We start from the raw sequence: 8,465 nt of genomic DNA on the forward strand, positions 1-8,465 counted from the left end.
TTTAAGCACAATTATATTGGGAACTTTTTTATTTATGTTAGGGATTGAAAAACATCCATGAAGTCAACATCAAATATGAAATATTCTTATTTGGATGGATTACTAAGTACATTTAACAATGTTGGCACTTCAGATGTAAGATATAAAACAGATTTTTTTTCTCATACGAGGGTTGGAGCTTTAATAGTGGCAACTATTTATTTACAGTTTGTACAAAATAGATACATATTTCAAAGTTTTACTGACCTTCAAAGAAGTCACCAGCATTGTGTATAACCCATTGCCAGTGATGTGGAAGTCGTAGGATACTCTTAGCAGTGCCAGTTGTGTTGACAGTTAGACCGATGCGGTCTATTGCCTGATGAATTTGTAGCACTTCTGAAGTGAATGCCATGAAATGTTTCCTTCAGTTTACAAATCGAGTTGAACTCTTGAGGGCTTAAGTCAGGGGAGTGCAGTAGATGGTATAGCACTTAGCAGCCCCATCAGTCAAACAAATCAGTAACAGCTTGCACTGTACATGCTTGAGCATTGTCCTGCAACATGATGGTCAGGTTCTGCAGAAAGTGTCATCACCTCTGTCTCTAAGCTGGTCGTAGGTTGTGTTCCAAAAATGAACAGCATAGAGACAGAATGGTGACACTTTCTGCAGGAACTGACCATCATTTTGAAGGACAATTGCTTTTATGAAAAATAACATTCTACAAATTGTTGATACCTTGCAGCTGCATCAAGTAAATAAGTGATGAAACTGCAAATAATAAAGGATGTGGCATTAAGCATATCAGTATGCTTTTTATTACACAATCTTTTAAGTTTAGAACAGTACAAAACAGAAAACCTGTCAATTAATCATCAAAAGCCTTCTTCATGCTCATTCATGGCATTTGTAAGCTATTCACAAAGTTCTTTGTAGAAGTCTTATTTATTGTCTGGTATGTACTGAATTATTTTCCTAATGTCTGCAACTTTTCTCACGGTGACTGGAAGTTTTTCTTTGTATGCAGATGTGCTTGGTAGTTCTGGTTTGGACCCACAGGCTTCCCTAACAAAAAGTCTTCTTGTTGCAGGCCATCGATCCACTGATATGCTTTCGACAAACCAGGTTTACTTGCACAATATTCATACATCATATACTGCAATATTTGTAGGGTCACTTTCCGTTCACATGGAATTTTGGCCAGTGATTTCCTTGATAGGACAAACTTTTGATAATGTTTAGGCCACCATACCATAAAATAAATGATGTCACTAGTTTGCACTGGGTGAAATTGGAATTTGCTCTTTGTATTAGTGTGTTGATTTTGTCTGGAGTGTATATTTGATCAGTCTTGCAAACAAGTCTCTTGCTGTGACAAAAGCCCTATCACAAGGCAGGAACAAATATCCACTGATTGGAAAATAATGAATAATTTTTCCAAATCGACCAGGTGATGCTGCAGCTAACAAAAATCTGATCACAGTGTTGTTTTTATTTGCTGCAGCTAACAAAAATCTGATCACAGTGTTGTTTTTATTTTGACCAGGGCATCCATCTGAGAAGATATGTACCTCATTTGCTTCTTTGAGAATATTTTCTTGATGATATTTGTTTAGCAATGAGCAGACTTCATTGAGCCTGTTATGACCCTGCCCTTCAAGGCATGAGAAAAATGTTGCCTTATGATCCTGCAAGTTGACAATACAAAATCCAAAAACCCAGTTATCTATAATAAAACACTTCCTGAACTGGAATATCCGGCAGTGGGATGTTCTGCATTTAGCCAATAGTAATGCTACTTACACTATTGTTTTCTTGGGCTTCTTGATTATGTCAATTTTCTTGTAAAATTTATTGGCTCTGTTTTTACGTATTACAAATTTCTGCTGTAGCCACTCTTTCATATTGTCATTCAAATGTGGTGTTTTAATTTTTTTATTTAGCCTCTCACATGTCGAGCAGGTGTCAATCTGCGGTTTTCCAAATTTGTAATCAAAAATTTCCTTGAAGAATTTCAAATAAAATTTGTATCTCACTTTACCATCAGGACATTGTTGTTTAAATAACTCATGCATTTGCTTGACACCCAATTGTGCCGGTAAATATTTTCTTTGTATGTTGTTCAAATAAAGGACTTAATGTACAAGAAATGATTCAATATGGTCTTTAATCAGGGAACATACTCCTATGGGGATTAAGTTATGTCTTGAACCTTCTGGCTTGCCCCGTATGTCAACGAGTGAGCTGTCTAGGAGTAGCAGATGATGTAAATGACAAACATGATTCTCACTTATTCCGTGGAGGTTCAAGAATGTATTTTTACAAACTTGAGTTTGTCTTCCATCATCACTGCTCATGTGTGAATGAAGATTAGCCATCTGCACTTTGGGATTTGTAGTATTTGACTTCCTTTCTCTTTTTACCGGAAGTGCATCAATTAGACCTTGTAAATAACCATCCTGAGTATCTTTATCAGCAAAACTATTCATAAGAGTCAGTATTGGCATTTGAATTTCCTCTGTCTCAAAACACATTCTGGGGCACCTAAAACTGCCAACACAATCAAACAACTTGTGACAAACAGCACATTTTTGAAGGCACAGCTGCAGGCTAATTAATATAGGATTTCTAAGGGTATTGCCCAATGCGGCAGTAAGTTATGATCCAAGGTATAACTAATGTGTTTTAGGCTCAACACCAGTAACTATACCTATGTGAATTGAGGTCTCCCTTTGTGTGCTGGTATGGTATTTCCACTGTAGCTCACATGCTGTTTCCCTTGGACTTTGGCTCTTTTCATTCCATCACATTTACTCAAACTGCATTTTTCCCTCTCTTTACACTTTCACAGTCACTGACACTATCACTTTCACTCATTGTAAACAAAAGTATTACATAATCCTGTGATGAAGCGTTATCAACTGTCAACACAAACATATGCAAGGCACACAGTGCTTGCAGTGATCACTGTGTGACCTAACAGCTGGTGAATTCTGAAGGGCCATATCACAGGAAATATGGCTCTTTCTCTGGAGCATGAAATACGGATCGTGAAATATTGCCCACATAGGACTAAGGGGATACGGCCTTTTCACAGGTAACGTGCATTTCTTTGAGTACTTCCAGATTTTAAACTAAATTGGAGATTGTTAGCCAATAATAGTAATTCATCCAAATAAAGATGATTTCATGTATGATCTTGAGTTCACAGTTTTTCAGTCCCTAACATATATAAATAATTTATAACAGATCACATATCTCCTGGTTGACAATGTCAACAAACTTGATAGGGACTTGATTGAAAAGTCTATATTTCAAACAACTGAAACTCCAGATGGGAATATCAACAATGTAGGAAAAGATAGACTGCTACTTACCGTAAAGATTTCACATTAAGTTGCAGATATTAAAAGACACTTACACAAAGCTTTCAGTCACAGCCCGCATGGCACCACCCTATGCCAACCTGTTTATGGCCCAATGCCAAAATCTTAGTCTGTTTCAGATAAATTGATATCTTCATGATCTGGACTCAGGGCCAAGACACCCTACCTTCATTCCTTCACAGCCTCAACACATTCTATCCCATCCTCTTCACCTGGTCCTCCTCAACCCAGTGTGCCATCTTCCTAGACATTGGCCTCCTCCTCTCTGATGGCTCCATCAGCACCTTTGTCCACATTAAACTCACCAACACCCAACAGTACCTGCATTTTGAAAGTTGTCATCCCTTTCACACCGAAAAATCCCTCCCACACAGCTTGGTCACCCAGGGATTGTGTATCTGCACTGACAAAAGCTCCCTCAACCAGTGTGCTAAGGGTATCACCAAGGCCTTCACAGACAGCCACTATCCCTCCACAACAAGTGCGCAAACAGATATCCCTTGTAATTTCCCCTAACACCCTACATTCTTACAGCACCCTCAAAAACCAGCTATGATTACGTATCCTCATGCTGTGAAATGAGTGACATCCTACCTGAGATCCTTCCCACCCCTCCTAAATGGATGTTCTGACACCCACCCAACTGTCACAAAATCCTAGTCCATCCCTATGCCACTCTCAGTCCCAGCCCTTTACCACAGAGATCGTATCCCTGTCGAAGACACAGGTGGAAGACCTGCTCAATCCACACATTCAGCATTTTATATTCCAGTCCTATCACTGGCTTATCCTATCCCATCAGTGGCCAGGCCATTTGTGAAAGCAGCCATGTCATTTATCAGCTGTGCTGCAATCACTGCACAGCTTTATAGTGGTATGACTACCAACCAACTGTCCACCAGGATCAACAGCCACCACCATACTGTGGCCAAGAGCAAAGTAGACCACCCCATGGCACAGCATATAGTTGAGCATAACAAGCTTAATTTCAATGATTGCTTCATTACCCAAGCCATCTGGATCCTCCCCTCCACCAGCAGTTTTTCTGAACCGCGCAGATAGGTGTTACCCTTACAACACATTCTCCACTCTCATAATTATCCTGGCCTCAATCTTCAGTAACTTACTGCCCCCACACTCTCCAACCAATAGTTTCAACCCTCTCTGTCCTACCATCTCCTCCCCATTCTCATGTACCACCCTCTTGGTTTGCTACCCTCTGCTAATGCACCTGCCCACCTTTCCCCACAGCTCTCCTTTTCCGCTCCTTTTTTTCACCATCTCCCTGTCCCACAACTTCCTGACACACACTTGTTGGCATTTTAGCCCCTGCACATTCTGCCATTCTAGTCCCTGCACACTCCACCAGACAGCATTCCTCTCTCCTCCCACCCGTACGCTACTATCCCCTCCCCTTCCCAAACCCCTCCAGGTTGCTGCTTCCATCCCATTTGGTAGTTGCATTCTGGTCTGAGCTGCCTGAGTTGGGAGTCATGTGTGCCTGTGATGTGCTTGCCTGTGTGTACTAACAATGTGTGTTTCTCATTTGCTGATGAAGGCTGTGGCCAAAAGCTTTGTGTAAGTGTCTTTTAATTGTGCCTCTCTGCAATTTAATGTGTCATCTTTACAGTAAGTCCATACTTCAAATACATTTGTACTAACAGGGCAATATTTCATAATGAAGTCAGTGGCGGCTTGCACTCACACATTCACATTTACCTCCCATCAGCTCATTTGCTGACCCATGCTGAATGGGATGTTTTTGCTTCTATTATCACATATATATTCACAGGCATGAGTTTTTGCTCCTAATTTATAACAACAAAAAGTTTTATTATAATGTTTACAGATAAATAAGTAATAAACCTCATGTCATTCTCAGCATTTCACAAGTATTTTCATCTGCTGTTATTTCAGTGAGGGGTGTGCCAGTTTAAATTGATTCTGTCACCACACCTGAACATATGTCTACCACATGAAAAACGGAGATTATCATTCTGTTATGAAGGGGGACTGTTATATTTATGACATGATTAAAAGCCCGAGGGGGGGAGGGGGGGAGAGAATACGAAATGATATTTCACTTGTGTGGAAAAGTGTTTGTGAACTGCCATTATGTTAACAAAATTACTCGACTTTTCAATTGCATATTTATGCCATTTAGAATTCATATTCATTTTTACAGATTCAGGAGATGATTGGAAATTGGTGAATGGGTGGTTTATGGATACACCATGAGGCCTGTCAAGGTTTAACATGGCTGGATCCAAAGTGAACCATTAACTGTTGTAGATTAAATCCATCATAGATATAATGACAACTACTCAAATCAAAATCTTCTCTTTATGCCTTCAACTTCATTACTGGAATTATACTTTTTGTTAGGTTGCCATGAATTCAATAAAATCTTATGTTTTAGGAATCTGTCAATCTCTTTTCAGCATAATTTCCTGCATCAGAAATATTGGGCAGAATACTACTACTATTCTTTTTACCAACACTCTTGAAGCTAGCAGAGGTACTGGCCAGATCTATATTTTCTCCATCCATACAGTTATTGATATTCTTAACAGAGATTCTTGAGTTCGACTTACTCTTTTACTGAGATATTTCATCACAGATAGTAGATTTTTTGATTTCTTCACTTTCATATTTGGTTTTGATTCATTTATGAGGTATAAAATACAAGTATAAAATACTTGTATATATTGCTTATTTATTTACTCTGTTCACTATGTTCTTACACCTCACCACAATGCACAAAATTTTAAGTGAACCGTATTCATGCTCCGCTGCTCACTTACAGCACATTGCTGACTCTGGAAAAACTGACAAATAACTTAATCACTGCCGAAAACAGTCTCACACTAATCAACTGAGTTCAGTGACAACATGTTACAGAGACTTTCATGCTCAAATGTTACTTATTGAATGCCACTAGACTGCATAGCTCAACAGTAGTTTGAATGATGACGACTTCCTAATACACTGACAAGTAACGATCATTAATGAGACAGTACAAATGAACACCCTTTCAGCAAAAGAAAAGAAATGTAACATAATATGCTACTTCAGATCCACAAGTGTACACCTAGGTTAGTACATCCTTGGAGTTTTTTGTTTGTTATTGCGTATGCACCATCACACATACACAGCCTCCTGCCACCAATGCAAATTCAGTATTGAGTGAGATCTAGTAGAGGACAGATGTTTGAATTTGTGAGGCACTGTTGTTTAATTAATTTGACAGAAATATTTTTCAAAATGTCACTGTGGCCTCGGAGCACTCATTATGTAACTGTTCTGTAGTTGAGTGTGAAGTACTTTTATGTGAAAATGGCAATAGTAATGACATTTTACTATGGAACATACTACTTGGGAAGCATTGTTAGAACTTTTATGATGAAAGTGACTTTTATGATGAAAGCGATTCTGAAGTTGATGCTCCTACTGCAGTTATGTACAAAGTTAAAACTGATCTCTCTGCTGAATCTTCAGACAGTGATAAAGAAAATGCAGTCATTCACAGTAAGAATGGTCATTGCTGTCCTTTATAGAAGAGGATGGCCAATTGCCAATAACTCTGTGGCCAATTCCAGGTGTTCAAGCCAATGTGAAGTCAGAAAAAGGAGCATATAATTTACTAATAGATCAGCAATTGTACAAAAAATTGTCACATTTGCTAATCAGAATATTCAAGATATGAGTCTACTTGGTCCTGGTCAAACCTTTATTTGTGTGATGAATCAGGATGAGGTTATTGCTATCAAATGCTTACATTATGTTTTCCAACAGAAACAAAGAGAATTTAGAAGATTTATGATCTGACAATTCTGGGATTGCATTGTTTCATGCAACAATGAGACTCAGGCACTTCAAGTTTCTAACAGCTTGCCTACAATTCGATGATAAAAGTACAAGGGCAGAAAGGTGAAAACAACATGAACTGGTTTTCAGAAACGTTTGGAATACTTTTGTAAGCTACTGCAAACCATTATACAATCCATATGTTTGCTGTATTATAGATGAGTAGCTTGTTGGTTTCTGGGGCTGTTAGCCTTTCAAGGTCTACGTGCCACAGAAACAAAATAAATATGACTTGAGAATCGTAACGATAAGTGCTACCAGGACATATTATATGATAAATGGTGAAGTGCCTACCAGTGCAATACAGAAAGAAACAGCTGAATCTGTACCATGATACTACACAAGAAAACTTTCTGAACCTATACATGTAAAAAAGCAAGATCTGACCACAGACAATTAGTTCATGAGTGTATCAATAGGAGATTGTATGCTCACACCTTACAAATTAACAATTTTGGGCACATTCAGGCAAAAACAAACACAAGATACCATTTTCACTTGTTTCTAGAAAACCTGAGGGAACATGTCTTCATTGTTTTAACCCAACGAAGACCCCCGTATCTTATACACCAAGAAAGAGTAAGGTAGTCTTTCTTTTGTTGACCATGCGTACGGACATCACTACTGAAGAAGAAAACCACAAATGGTGGTTATGTATAACAAGACCACAGGAGGAACTGTTACCTTTGATGAGTTATGCAACACTTCTTCCATTGCAAGCCAAACAAGATGCTGGCTGCTTCGCCTGTGGTTCACCATAATGATTCCAGCAGTTATCAGTACAATGGTTCTGTATAGAATGGCCAACTCTAATTGTAAAGATTCAAGACGGCAGTTTCTGAAGAGTCCCTGTCTAACTCCTTGCAAACCATCAATGGAAAATAGTGTCTCAACTCCAGGTATGCAAGTAAGTGTGAAGGGAATAATTTCTCAAGTTCTTCAAAAGTCTCTGGTTGTGGACATGCATGGAACTTCACATTTTGTGACTTCAAAGTGCAAGGGGTTTTGCATATGCCCATATTCAAAGGACAGGAAAACACCACTGGTCAAGTCGTACTTCCATCGATACAGTGCTAAATTACACCAAGAGTATGGAAAAAATGATGAATGGATTTATGAATAATTGAATACATCTCAAAGTATTAATGTAATATGTGTGTTTTATTAAATGAACAGCATCTTTATTTAATTAAACTATATATAGAATCTTTAGATTCAGATCAGTTTCATCA

The sequence above is a fragment of the Schistocerca americana genome, chromosome 7 (genome assembly GCF_021461395.2).
Source record: "Schistocerca americana isolate TAMUIC-IGC-003095 chromosome 7, iqSchAmer2.1, whole genome shotgun sequence".
NCBI lineage: Eukaryota > Metazoa > Arthropoda > Insecta > Orthoptera > Acrididae > Schistocerca > Schistocerca americana.